This window comes from Drosophila pseudoobscura, chromosome 4 (assembly GCF_009870125.1).
Source record: "Drosophila pseudoobscura strain MV-25-SWS-2005 chromosome 4, UCI_Dpse_MV25, whole genome shotgun sequence".
NCBI lineage: Eukaryota > Metazoa > Arthropoda > Insecta > Diptera > Drosophilidae > Drosophila > Drosophila pseudoobscura.
This window is the reverse complement of record NC_046681.1, coordinates 29,117,236-29,131,793: the sequence shown is the minus strand read 5'-3', so window position 1 is coordinate 29,131,793 and position 14,558 is coordinate 29,117,236.

The window sequence follows — 14,558 nt, the reverse complement described above, 5'->3', positions numbered from 1 at the left end:
TTCGTGATATTGCCTTATTATTTTTATACATTTTTTAAATGATAATGAAATTTAGTTTCCCTTCTAATTGATTTAAAGCTTTGCGGCAAATTGTTCCATAAGCGTTCAATAGCATTAATCAAAAACTGTTCTTCGAGCAAAACCTTTGAATGGATTAAGTAAATTATGTAATGCCTTATTGTAACAATAATATTTAAAAAAAAAAAAACAAATACCCAATTCTAAACCATCGATCGTAGCCTATCTGAGCGTCAGTCTTTCAAATAACCGTTGCGTTTTTATAACCCCGGATGTAGTGTAGTTGTAGTTGCCATGTAGCAAACAAATGTTGTGGCACAGTGGCGCTTTCGGTAACAATGGCAGACTTAGTTGCGCAACATCTTTAAAATTGAGCAAAAGCTATGTAGATACCGTGTAAGATTCATGTACACAGCATGTAAATAGTTTACAAGTTGGCGCCAGTAGAAGGATGGGAGTTTGACGATATATTTATATTAATATAGGTTAGCAATGTAAGTATTTCGATAGGTTTCCTAGTGTGTCCCATTCCTTTTTTTGAATGCCCGCCAGATTTAAATGTCATCGAACTCAAACCCCACTTTGCGCATCTTTCTCGTTGTGCTTGGTGTAGTAAAAAGAAATGAAATAAAAATAAAATTGCAAAGAAAACCTTCACACGACACCCGCATCCGCTGTTATCAAGCGAAACTTGACACTTAATAGGTGATAGAGCTATACCTTGGCATACATGTACTTGCTCAGCAAACAATTCCCCCCAAGTTTCTTCACGATATTTAATACCTTTCCTTATTGAACTTGTGGTCGTCCTGCTTATCGTACACGCTTCTGGTTCTGTTGAAGCTAGTGATAATAGATCCATATTATTTCATGTGACGTTGATACTAACTTTTTAGGTAAACCCCTAAGAGATCATTGTGCAAATTAGAGATGGTCAACGTTTCGCCACTGAATGATGTATTAGTTCACTTAGCATGAAGTAAATATGAATCAGTTAATAATAAAGTCGGACAAACAGACATATAGCTAGTTATACTTATACAACGCTTGAAAATCCAGATGCAAAAATATATATATCATTCTTAAGGGTCTGCTCTTCCACTTATTGCATTATGGGCGACAAATGATTTAAGCATAGTTCAACACTCCATTGATTTATCATTCTCTAATTAGAGTGGCACTCATGCGTGACCCACCATAAAACGGTCATAAAGCTGGCTTCCCAGTCCCCGGCCCCCCTCCCAGGTAGATTAATCCTCGTCGACGCGTCGTCATCGTCGCTGGTCGGTCATTCGGTTCAGGTGATGAAAGCACACACACATTAGCTTTAATTAGATGTTGGTATCAGTTTCGAATAATCTACAGAGATAAAAATTCTGTGTGTTGGTTCAATTAACATTTGTCGGACTAATCTTTCCATGCGATCACTATTGGTTGCACGTCAGCGAGGTTATTCGCGATTACTGTGAAGTCATGCAGTGGCTTTCACCACCAGCATGCTTTGAGGTCAGAGGACCTCTAGCTTTAAGCGCTTATTCCTGCATACATACATATGTATATGTATGCTATATGAACAGAAGACGAGTCTAATAAGGCTACCAGCCAGACACTTAAATATAACCCTAAGGATCTATGGCGGTCAGGGAAAATTGAGCAAAAGCTATGTAGGCCATGCGCAACTACAACTACATAAAAAACGGTCATTAATGCTGCCGAGGGACATAGAGCAGACAAAGAGCGGACAGGTGAATACCTGATGAGACGAAGTCGCTTTAATGCGACTGCAAGAGGAATTCATACAAATTAGCGGTAAAATAAATTATACGGCGTCGTCGCCGGTCCCGGGCCTCGACTCTGGCAGCAAAGCAAATTAAATTAGGCAGTCCATACGGGTCGGAGTCGAGTGGAGAGCAGAGCAAATGAGGAGAAGCAAAAGCAAAACCATTGAGGTGGAAATGTTAAGTAAATATAAAAGTGGGCCCACAAAAATGATGGTCGAAAGAGATATACTCTTACGGAACAATAACTACTTATACTCGTACTTAGGTTCAACAATACACTAGTTTTCACGGATGTTTTAAGTCCTTGCCTTGCCGGATCAGTAATACAAAATTAAACGAAAATTTTGACGGGAACGGGTACCTCCTTTTACAAAATGCAAAGTCTGTGGAATAAACCATGGGGACATATCCAATGGGTAATCAGCATAAAACCCAACGTCGCCTGGGGTCGGGACCTGTCTTCCTTTGACTGTGCCCCGCCCTGTCTCTGCGAATGAAAGGTTTTAGCAGAGAGCGCATTCAGGACCCGCCCCAGCAGCCAAATGGGAATGAGCATCAGCTAAACGCGACCTGACAGTTGATGCGTCTCTACACAGACCTACTCTTTTATTTTTTTGGTCGAGGGTCCTGGCACTTTTGAAGCACCGAGAAGGGTGATGCTTAAAAGCGCGTAAATGGCAGCCAGTCACATGCTAATTTGCCACCCACCCGGCTTCCGGACAGCCCACTGGCAGCCCCCATATGCCCGGATAGCTAATCATGCCAGTGCCACTAAAATGTCAGGACCTGCGCCAGGAGAAGTGACGCTAATGAGCTGACATAATCCGAGTGCCAGCCAAGAGGACAGGACGAAGCGACTAACTGTGGCCCCCGCGTCACTGGCTGTGCAATTAAAAATACTTAATCATTATTGACACACGCGCTTCCAAAGCGAAAAGTCAAGCCATAATTTTTTCGCATATTTGCGTATTCTTTTTTGTTTTTCCATTTTCATAAAATATTTTCTTTGGTGCTGACAAATTAAGCCGCTTTCACTTGCCTGCCTCGCTTGATCCTCTTTTGTGTGAGGGCCGGCCAGCCTGCGAAAGTTTTCCAATTGAGTTTTTAATGCAGAGACAAAAAGGAAATCTTTCGGTCAGACTTATCGCCTTATCCGGCGCCCAAACGACCAGGGAAAGCGAAAGCATTGACTACACCCGAGGCCAGGGCAACAGCCGCAAAGACGAGAGCACAAATTAAGAGCAGCTTCGTGCCACAAATCAAATACTGGCCCGACCCACATCATTGGCATACTAAACGCTTCTTTCGTTTATTCATACGCCCCGACGGCTGACCACTCGACATCGAACCCGACTTGGCCGGCCACTCAAATAAAAATGCGCATTACAAGTACGGGCGCGCCAAATTTTTATTGTTGCACACATTTGCGGGGGCTCTAGTACCAGTCCTAAACTTATTCATGTTGTTCGCATATTTGCCAGCAATTTGTGTACAAGTACATATATAAGTTAACTGCCTTTGTTTTCCAAACGATGTTCGATGCTATGCGGTGCGTTGCGGAAGGCCAATAGCCTCATTCTTCATACTTTGAATATTTGATTAAGATGCCAGATTTTTTATTGCCGGGATACTCGCTGCGATAGGCAGCTCTGATGTCTTTCTAGAGGTTTAGGTTCATATTCATGTTTTGAAGGGATAGATAGAGGAGAGATACTCATTATAGATGGGTCTTGAAACTTGTATGGGATTTTAAGGTTCTTTCTGCCTCACTTTATTGTCCACCACAACTATAAGGTCTAATGCAATTGTCGTTCCAACCTGTGCAGTTCTCATCCTTTTTTATACAAATTTAATAAATACTGATGTAAGTAGATCCTGACCTATGCTATGCTATCATTTGGGACAATATAATTATCTATGACACAGGAAGGTGGACGGACGGCTGGCACTGGTAAAATCCCTTTTCATATTGGCATTTTTCATACCGTCGAATGAAAAGTTTTAGCCCATGACCCAAATTCAACTTTGCTTTTCACCTTCAAAGAGCTGCGAGCCGACCTCCGCTGCTCCGTTAATAATTGAGTTGATTTCGCCCATTTGCTTTTCACCTTTGGACAGTTCATGTCCGTGTTCTGCCATTGGCAAACATTTCCATCGAACATATTTTCAATTATTTCCCAAACCAATTTCCCTTTTGTGTCCCGAGGAAGGCGAAGGGCTGATGGGGCTACTTCCGAAAGGGTTCCGTTCCGCCTGCTCTGTTCTGTTTGCCCAAAGTATTGTTCCTCTGGCAAAGTGGCAGGCAGCGGGCAGCGCTTTATGTTTGGGCTGACGCTGCGGCTGAGGATGGGGCTGAGGTAAATACAATTTTCTGGGCAAACAAGCTTTAAGGAATTTTGAATTTTGTTCGGTACAAGCATGAGTGTACAAGTGAAAAGGTGTAGGTGTCAGTGTCGTTGCCAGAAATCCGATCAAGAGATACACGATGCTTGGTTTTAGTTATTTCTTTGGAAATAATGCAGAAATGATCAGAATCTGGTTTATTCAATCCAATGATAGCTTCAGGTTACATATTCATATATATGATTACTCCACAAATCTTTAGCTTCTCCAGTGTCCATGACAGTCTTCGCTCATTCATGCAGAAGAGCACAGCTGGATCGGTCCCTTTTCCTGGTTCATAGATCTACCCAAATGCTATATGTACATATGTATCTTACACTGTACACACTGTACATCTCACATCTGAATATCGAAAAATGGCCTAGATTTTAGCACTGAGCACGCATGCTTTACTTTGGCCCGACTTTATGCATGGCACACATTTGTGTGCCTCTATGTGCGGCATGCACATTAATTGAGCCACTTGGGGCATGGCATAATCAGCACACGCATAATGAGCACAATTAAAGGACAAACATAATTACAAGTGAGTTTTGCACACACACAAATGAGCAAAAGACTAAACAGAAAGAGCCGAGACGGGGGCTATGCCGGAGGGGAGAAAGTGGAGTGGCTAGATGGGCCGAGCAGTGCCAGAAACAAACACGAGCCACAGAAAGAAAAGGTCGGTAAATCCTGTGCAAACTGGGCAAATGAAATTAACAAATTCTGCTAACGCAGGCACAAAAGGAGCAGCAGCCAGTGGGCAAGATGAAGTCTGGTCCGGGCCTGAGACCCTCTTATTTACGTATGAAAGTCACACAAAGCGATTCGAGGCCCGGCGCTCGATTACACACCGGATTGGGGCTGGTTGCAGGACCTTGGGCTGGTAAATTCGGTGATAAATGAGTTAAGGTAATGCGTTACATGCGATGATACTCCCGGGATACTCGGGCACGCGCGTCTCTAATGAAATCATTTAAATACAACCCACACTCGCAATCAGCCCTCAACCCCAAAACCCTTGTCTGGACAGAACTTCTCCAGTTCGGAGTGCGGGTGTGAGTGTGCCTGTTCGGATCTGGGATTTGTAGCTACCACAAAAACGTGCTAAAGCCTGCTCAGAGTTTCCTGCCCGCAGAGAAATGACGGAGGCTGCTGCCTGCAGAATTGTGACATTTGAGGTTGAAACTGAAAATGAATTTCCTACTCAAAATATATTGTTATCTCGAGTGCATAAGTTAGGGCCAGAGAACAGTTGCCAGGGAATTTTGACAGCCAGTGCCACAATTAATATTCAAGCATAAGAATGCACAGTTCGAGTATTCCATTAAATGAAGTCCAAGCTGTGGAAATCTTTGTTTAAAGAGTTGAATTGCCAGAGACTTTGGGCAGTGAATGCCTTGAAGGCAGCATCTTGCTGTTGGCCTGAAAACAAGTATTTATCTTTAGACCAATAGGAATAACTAAGGAAGTTAGGAAAAGCATCGTTTATTTATCTTTAAATAATCGGCAAGAAACTATTTCTTTGATTCTTTTATCCTCCTTGGGATACCAAGGAAATATGATAGTTGGAGCTGTACAAATCACTCTCTTGAATTGGTCTCTGGCCACTCTATCCCTACCCACACCCTAAGTATAAAGTTAATACAGCACTTAACAAACACTTAAATCAAACAGGAAATCATTTGTAGCTTTACCAAGCTCTCTTTTAAACTAGTCTCATCTTGGCCAAAGTATTCCCTGGCATCTTTTATCCTGTAACATTTCGACTTATCCACATCTATCATGAGTCTCGGAGCTATGTATCCCACAACCATAGCATACGAGAGAGAGGGAGATACAAATTTCAACTATTTTACTGCAGGCACAGCTGCGTGGCTGCCGTTAAGGATACTCATCCGGAGCGCTGCTGTTGACTTCGATATATCAAGGCGAATGTCAGGGAGCGTGTTACTTTGTTTAACACCCAGCCAGTATCCACATGCATACACTTGTACGAGCATATCAGGGCAGAGATGGCATTTCATTTTTTATAGCCAGCAGCACTTACGCACCAACGCGCCAGGGACGGAACGGACGATCTAGCGGATGAGCGGATGAACGGATGGATGGCCCTTGCTCCGGGCCGACAGCATTACTGCAGTTGATGGCTTTTCAAACTCTCTGGGTCGCTCATAAAACAAAAAAAAACAGAGTACAAAACTACGCAATATGCTAACCAAGAGCAGCAGATGGAACCGAAAGGGTTCCAATCCTATAAATAATAAACTCCGCTCTCTGGCTTTTTATAGAGAGGAAGAGAGAAAGACCCGCAACGGCAGCTGCTGTTAATTTGCCGTGTCATTTGCAACACTTTTATGATTCAATTCCCCTGGCAGTGTCTCATCACATAAAAAGTCAAACGATTGCATACACACTTCTCCTGAAGAGGGCGTGCCAATTAAGCCGAACCGACATACAAATTTCAACTCCCGCACTGTCCCGTGCAGACCGAGCGAATCTACAAGCCTTGGTCCACAGCGAGTGCCAAGCATCTGCACACATAGAAAAAACAGACGCAAAAAAAGAAGCAATGCAAACCAAGAACCGCACAAAAGTTCGGGAACACGGAAAGCGGCAAAATGTTTGAGCAAAAGATAAACGCGCCTCGGGGCTCCTGCCAGACCGCGCTGCAGGCTAAGCTTCCGCTTCCGGTGACTGCATTTGCATTGCATTTGCAGCCCCCATCCTTGTTTGCATTGCAAATGTTATCAAGTGGCGTTTAAATCGACAAAAATAAACTGGAATAAATTGTCATGCCTTTGAATTATGCGACCCTCGGAGGCATTATGCATCGTAATTTAATTTCAATCAATGCGCGTTAAAAAATTATTACTATTTTATTTACATTAATCAGGGTTAAGCGGGCGTCACTAATTGACATATCATAGCCGTCATCGTTTGAACCTTTAATTACACGAGGAAAAGCACTGGTCATAAATCATGTAAGCCAAATGAAAAAATGAAACGGCCAGCACGTTGAGCACCACAAATGCTGCGCTTTACATGACACTTACATGGCTATTGTGCCTTTTTGGGGCTAGGGTAATTGCATTTGCAGGTGTAGCTTGTCAATGCTTCGCTAACGAATTCTGCGGCTACTCTCTAATTCTGTCTGGTTCATCATTAAGTTATTTTCAATTTCGTTCCACAAACTGATGGAAAAGTTGAAAACAAGTTTGTGCCATTTGCTGAAGTCCTTTGGATGGCTTTTTTCACAAACCACAGACACAAACCCCAACTCAAAGACTCAATTAAAGACAATATTCCTGTAAGCATTTCTGGAATTCAAGACAAGAAATATGCTCTCTCGATTTTCCTGAGTTTTTTTGCCACAATAGCTTACCAGAAATGATGCTGCCCAAGAGCATTGGCAAGTCGACCCAGAAAATGCCTTTTATTTGATTCTATATTTATATTGTAAAGCGCAACGTGTTGTAGCATTTTAAAAATCATTTGTATAATTTGTAATCCGCTTAGAGCAGAGAAAAACGAATAATGCACAAGAAATTATCCCAAGCGAGGAGCACATGGCGTATGCGTGATGTTTTCTCCCGAGCAAAAAATTGGGAAACTGAGAGAAAGTGTGTGCCGGGCCGATGGAGGTGAATAAATTATAGCTGGCACACTGATGAACTGCAGCCTTGTGCCGCATGCACGGCAGCAAACAACGCCGCAATTGGCAATTAAGTTTCCTTTCTGAAACTGTACAGAAAAGAGACCAAAGTGTGCCTCTTTGACATTTTAATAACCTGTCAGGTGCCATTCACGGTTAATGGCGGCCATTAAAACTAGCAAAAGATTTTAAGCCGATTTATTTAGTTGAACTGACGGCACTTTCGAGAGTCCACTTTTGATGGCCGCCCTCGACCATTATTAATTATTACCGGACTTGTTAAATATTGGAAAAGGTGTCAAGCGAAACGGAACATTGTTATTTTCTTCGATGGACCTAATGGCAATTCTAATTTCTAGCCACCTTCTTACATGGAGTAATCATATATCCCGACTTTAAAAGAAAAGGAAATCAATTTCAGCTAAGGACTCAATCCAATTAAATGCGACTCTCCGATTGTTTTACTTTGCAACTGGCCGTGACATATCCAACAAAGGTGTTTTATTTCCATCAGCTGCTGAGAATGCAGCCATTGAATGAAAATATTCTCACTCCAATGCCGGGGGCCAGGGCGATGGTGTCTGGGGGATTGTCGATCGATATATGAATATTTGTACATACATAAAAATTATACAGAAACCCCTTTCGGCCACCCAATGCAATCTTCACTGCCCGGCGAAGACATGACGACACGAGGGCTCCGGGCACACAGGTAATTTCTTTATGCCAGCTCCATGACGATGCTCTGTATGGATGGGTTGAAAAATTCATATAAATTTCCGCACTAAAGCAGACGGGCAACACTCGGCTTCTGATTTGTTCTGGTGGCATGCATAAACATTGACACCTTCGTGCGGGGCTGGCTTGGCTGCTGCAAGTTAATCAACTTTACGCACTCGCATTATACGGGAAAAGTTTAATTAAAAGCTTAATTAATGAACAAAATAAGTGGCACAGGATGGGGAAATTGTGGATGGCCGTAAGGACATGGCGTGTGGCCTGTCAACCCTTCGGCATTACTGCCACGCACATGCTAGCAATTAAAATTAAAATTTTATGCTAAACTAAGTAGCAAGCCAAGGCAACGCGGTATGGGGCTGCCTAAGACTCTATCGTTCTCACTCACCAGGGACATACTGTAATACTAATCTTAAATTTCATGCATACCCTTGCATCGTACCCCTAATAAATATTAATAAGCCATTTGCATGCAATTACATATATGTATGTATGTGCAAAACTTGGCAACGATTCTACCAAATATGTAATCAATTTTGAGACCGAATTCCACTGAATTGTAGCCCACATATTTTAAAACTTTATATTCACGGTAGTACTTGGTCGTTTGACCCAAATCAGTGATGAACTTCTTCTCCTGGCTTCCAAGTGCAAATCTTTTATACCTTTTATTCGAATGCTCGCAGGGGAATCGCCTCATCACAATGTATTTATTTGCTAAATAAATTCTCGAATTTCCAGCATCCTGTCGGCTAAAGCCTGTCAGCATTCGGATAGACAAAAACCAAACGCAAGAAAAAAGAAAAAGAGAACAACAGCTGGAGACAACTTCAAGGCCTGCACTACTTTGACATTTTTGTGTACATTTGCACGGCTATTGAGTCCGCCCTGGAATTGAGTTGGATCAGTATCGGTATCAGGAGCTCCTGCATCTGTTCACCTCGGAGACCTGCTCCCACCGGGCCCCTGTCTCTGTTTGCCCATTTCATTTCGGCCAAAGTTTTTACCCGCAAACACGGCTAGCTACTCCTACACTCGGCAGAACAAAACAAATTTTCCTGCCTGCCCGCCGTCGTCATACCCGGTACTCTAACAGACCAAGAGTGTATTAGCTATTAGTTTACAGACTTTAATTAATTATTTTATTGTCAACGAGCTCAGTGCAAAGGAAACTCCTGTTGGCAGTATTTTCTAACTTATATGTGGGTGGGTTTCGCAGGTATCTTCTAGTCGTAATATCTGTAGCGTTTGTCCGGATTTTATTTTCCTGTCTCGGACTGCCGCAAATTCGTGTAGTGAGACATGTTTTGCCACTGTTTTCTCGCACTGTCTACACGGGTCGGGTCCTTTCCATTCTAAAGCTGAATACTCGACGATGGCACGTTGTTGTTGCCTCTTGATTTTGCACTTCCCTGCCTTCTGCTCCGGCTTCTGCCCCTGCTTCTGCTTGTTATTTGTTACAAATTCTCCTCCTCTTATTCTACAGTTGTTTTTCTTCGCCATTTGATGTTTTTGTGTCGTATTTTGTCCATTTCCTGTCGCTGGATGTGTGTTTTTCCAAACCTAATAGATTATTTGCTGCTTTTCTGAGAAGGAAAAGGTTTGGTTTTTTGTTGAGCAAACCTTGAGTTATGTCGTTGCGACTGTCAGGAGCATGAATAAAAAAAAATATATTATGTTAGCATTATTATTCTATATATGATAGCGAATAATTACTTCCTAGAAATAACATGTAAAATATCTTATCTCTGAGTCTGTTCTATTTAAAGATACTTACCCTTCTGCTATGATACTGCCCCACTGGGACACAGATGGAAGTTTCTGCTGCACATATTGATCTTGTCGATGAGATTTCCCCGCGAGGTTCATTCGAGCATGCCAGACATGCCACAATTTAATGCTAGTTCCACCATAAGCTGCCGTGCCCTACCGTCTACGCCCACGCCCAGGCATTGAAAGGTTTTTGTCTACAGGCGCCTTAAATTAATGGCTAATGAAGCGAAAGGAGTGAAGGTGATTCTCCCGGAGAGCCATAAAAGTCAAGTAGCATCCAGCATCCGCTTCCCCAACTCGGCTGCACGGCTCATTTACTGCACAAATACTCAAGCCCCAGAATTGCATCCTTTCGCATCTCTCCCCTCTGCTCTGCTCTCCACTTGCCAGTCGAGTCTTGCCGATACTTGGCCTGCAGAGGCCACAGGGTAAGCTAAGGTCATTGCCAAAAAAGAAAACTCGAACAAATAAGAATCGCATAAATTGCGTTTGCCGTCAGCAGCAAAAATTGCGAATGCAGCGCATTGCCATGATTTGTATCGATTCTTATACTCAATACAAACACTTTTTACAGCCAAGCTCTTGATTTTTACGGTCATGACTTGCAGTTTATATTCCAGCGTTTAGAAAGAGGTCCGCTGTCCACTCTGATTCAATCGAATATCGATCAAGTTCAACTTGAAGAGCAAAGTTTGTCCAATAGACATTTGGCACTTGGGGAAAACAGCCAGATAAGACGGAAGGAATGGACAGCATGGGTCGCGACTTTGGACAAATGAAAATATATGCAAAACCATTTAAACGGAAATCAATCAACCTCAAATTTATAATTCCTAGACAGGGCATAAGCTCCATCCTTGCGGATACTGACCAAAAGTGAGGAATTTTTTATATTTAATTTATATTGAAAACAGCTGTCATTCGATTGAAAAGTGTTTAATTCTCTCATTAGTTTTTACTCAAATGGTAAGCAATTTCCCATTGCAGTCAGTATAAATCATTTTAATTATTTCTTTCATCAATCTTATCTGACATCAGTTTTTGACCCACTTCAAAGGGCAGGGAGACTTTCCGGTGCCCGTTTAATTTCATTTTAAAATCAAACGTCAAATTATTTCACATATCAATGGATTTCATCAACCTTGTGCCTGCCTTGAGCTTTGAACTTCCTGCCTTTTATCGGCATTCAAATATCTGAGTTCCCCTTTTATTGATTAGATTGCCAAAACACATTTTGGAGACACATTTGGGCTTATTGTTGCGCCCATTTTGCGCTTCATTTAACGCCGCTTTCTTTGGGCCCGGAAAGTGCTTAAATGTCGATTCCTCCACATATTTGTGTTTCCTTTGAAAAGCTGACATTTTAGATGTAGAATATATTATATACATGAACGTTGCGAGTTTTATTGATTTTCACTTGCGTATTCATAAAAATTGGTTTCTGATGTGTTTTTTATGATGGCCATAGGACATCTTGTCCCAGAGACATCACAGAAAACGTAAATTTTTCCCGTCACCATGGGATGAAAAATAAAATTTGTATCTTAAATAATTCTTAAGTTCTTTTACCTGTTGAAAAAGGGGAAATCTTCAGAGTAAACTCACGGTTTTCAAGTTATCATCCACTGTGCGACGGATGATAACTGTTTTCAAGTGTTTTGCCTTTTCAGACAAATTAAATGCATAAATAATGAATGCAAAAAGGCATGAAAAAAAAAATTGATAAAGTCGCGCTCAATTTTAGCGCCTCAGAGCACATTCCACTTGAAGTGAGCCCCGTCATGTACATACCTACACAAGGTGGTCTTAACACTTCAAATGTGAGCAATCGCACGTGGAGTATGCGGCGTATGCGTAATTTTCGCATAATCATGCGGTGTCCCAGCTATTGAACACACTCTCACACATAGGCCCATAAAGCTGTCAGAGAGGCATTAAAAGTAATGCCACCCACAAACTCAGACACAGAGAGAGAGGTATAGAAAGTGAGTTGTTGGAGTCCCTCGAAGAAAGAGAAAGATATGTTTGACGGCACTCAAAGAGAGGGGGAAACAAATATGTTCTGTGGATCTCAAACCCCAAAAAAGAACACCAATGCGAATCCAGAGAGACACCGGACGGGAAATAACAAAACTGTGTAAAGCTTTAGTTTTTGTGCTACCAAACATCATAAAAATTAAAATGATTGCCACAAAACTTTGTCCGTTGCACGTGTACAAGTTTTGTCATTATGTTGAGTAGCGTAGCCGGTAATGGGTTTTCATATACCAACCATTCGCCACCAACTAAATCTATAGGGATGTATGAGTATAGCAGCATCCAGCTTTAATTTATAGAAAGCGAGTAAATTGAGACATTTTGTTCGTATATTTCTGTATACCCGGCCTTTGTTCGCGGGGCTATTGAAGGGCCATAAATCGAAGGTCTACTAAGTATTTCGAGCAACTATTCTTTGTTGGTCTTTGCTGTAGGTAAAAGGGCAGTTAAATTAATGATCACGTTCCATTTGTGGCACGAAATGAACTTTATGTTCAAACAATGAAGCACTATAGTAAAGCGGTTGTTTGTCATATACGATGCCATAAAGACCGTTCTGCATCGACAAAGGGATATCTTTGGCTGTTGGTTTTGAGTGCTGTTAGCCTGATACTGTTAAAAAACGTTGAGTGAACTAAGGCCATAAAACAGCTGACGTTTGTTGTGCGCTGTGGAGAATAAGTGATTTTGTTCAGAAGCAGAAACTTTCAAGCGTTTACATGTTTACACAGAGGATGCCATTTTAGAAGCGCCTTTAAATGTACATTTATGTAAACATTCAAAGATAGAAACAAATCGGGCATCATCTTATATTAGGGAAAAATAACAACCGTCCTTTGATTCTTATAATTCAATTAAGTATACATTTATTCGCTTAACTCATTTCTAAACAAACCCAAAATTTTCAATTCGATAAATGGGAAAGAAACTTTAAAACATCGTATAAACTTTACCAGAACTCGTGTGCGACTAGATCTAAATATGTTTATCACAACTTTAAAGCAATTTCTAGATTCCGAACACTGGGAGACCAGCATAACAAGTTGAACCAGTTTCCAATGGCTTGGAAATTAAATGTGGCATTCTGCTCTCGATTTATGCTCCCTCAGCACCAGGCGTTCCATTTCCCGTTTCCCAGCCAGGACCGTGTCTGCTGCAAGCCCTAAAATTTCCATTATAATCGAAACTTTTTATCGGCCCATTGCGCACTTGGCAAAACTTTTGCATTTCGCACGCGCTCAAAATTACTCCACACAGACTGTAAGTCCTCCGGGGGGAAATGTCCTGCGGCCACTTGACGCATTAGGGAACTAGGATTGCGATACACTTTGTCCACATTAATACGAGCATCAAAAAGTATGTAATTGAAACCGGCGGATAGACAGACCATCGGTTCCACGGGGGGAAACGCAAAGCTATTAGTTCCCGTCTGTGGAGCTCGGGCCGATGTCTGATCTGATTTGGGTAACTGAAAGCTTACCTGCCCGCTAATTATGCTAATTATTATAACAATTAGCTGAACAACTTTTCTCTTTTGTTGAATCTCGAATTCGCGATTTAATATTCGGAAAGTCTGCTTAAAACTTTGCCACATTGTGCCTCACGCTGCTCCGTTAATGGCCAGAACTTTGAATTTAGTTAATAATGCAATATCCGAAACTTTCAGTGGATTTTTCGTTAAGATTCATGGAAGTTCTAAGTTTCTGCACAACTCCCGAGTACATATCTATGCACATAAGTTTTGGCAAATAATTCACTAGACCTTCTCAGCGCCCAAATTGGAAAATGAAGTTGAGTCTTAAATAGCTTTTTGATGGAGCCCTGATGCGAGGTTGCCCCAGAAAAATATTAGCCCAAAAATAACATCGTGGCTCTGCTGAGGGTACGAGATGGGGCTTTGGCTGGGGCTGATGCTGATGCTCATGCTCTGGCCCATAGAGTAAACACAATTCAATTAACTCTGCGCTCGTTGTCGGAGGCTTAGTTGGTCGCGTTTTTGGGGCATTGTTGTGTCGAGGCCCGGGCAGACGCTAAAACTGAAAACGACAAGCCGATGATGGCACATAGCCAAAGGCGTCCTGAACAGTGTGGGCAAGACAGGGAGGCAGGTGGCAGATGACGGTGACTGCAACTACGGGTTGCATGCAACAAGCCGCCAGCTACAGCAAGGG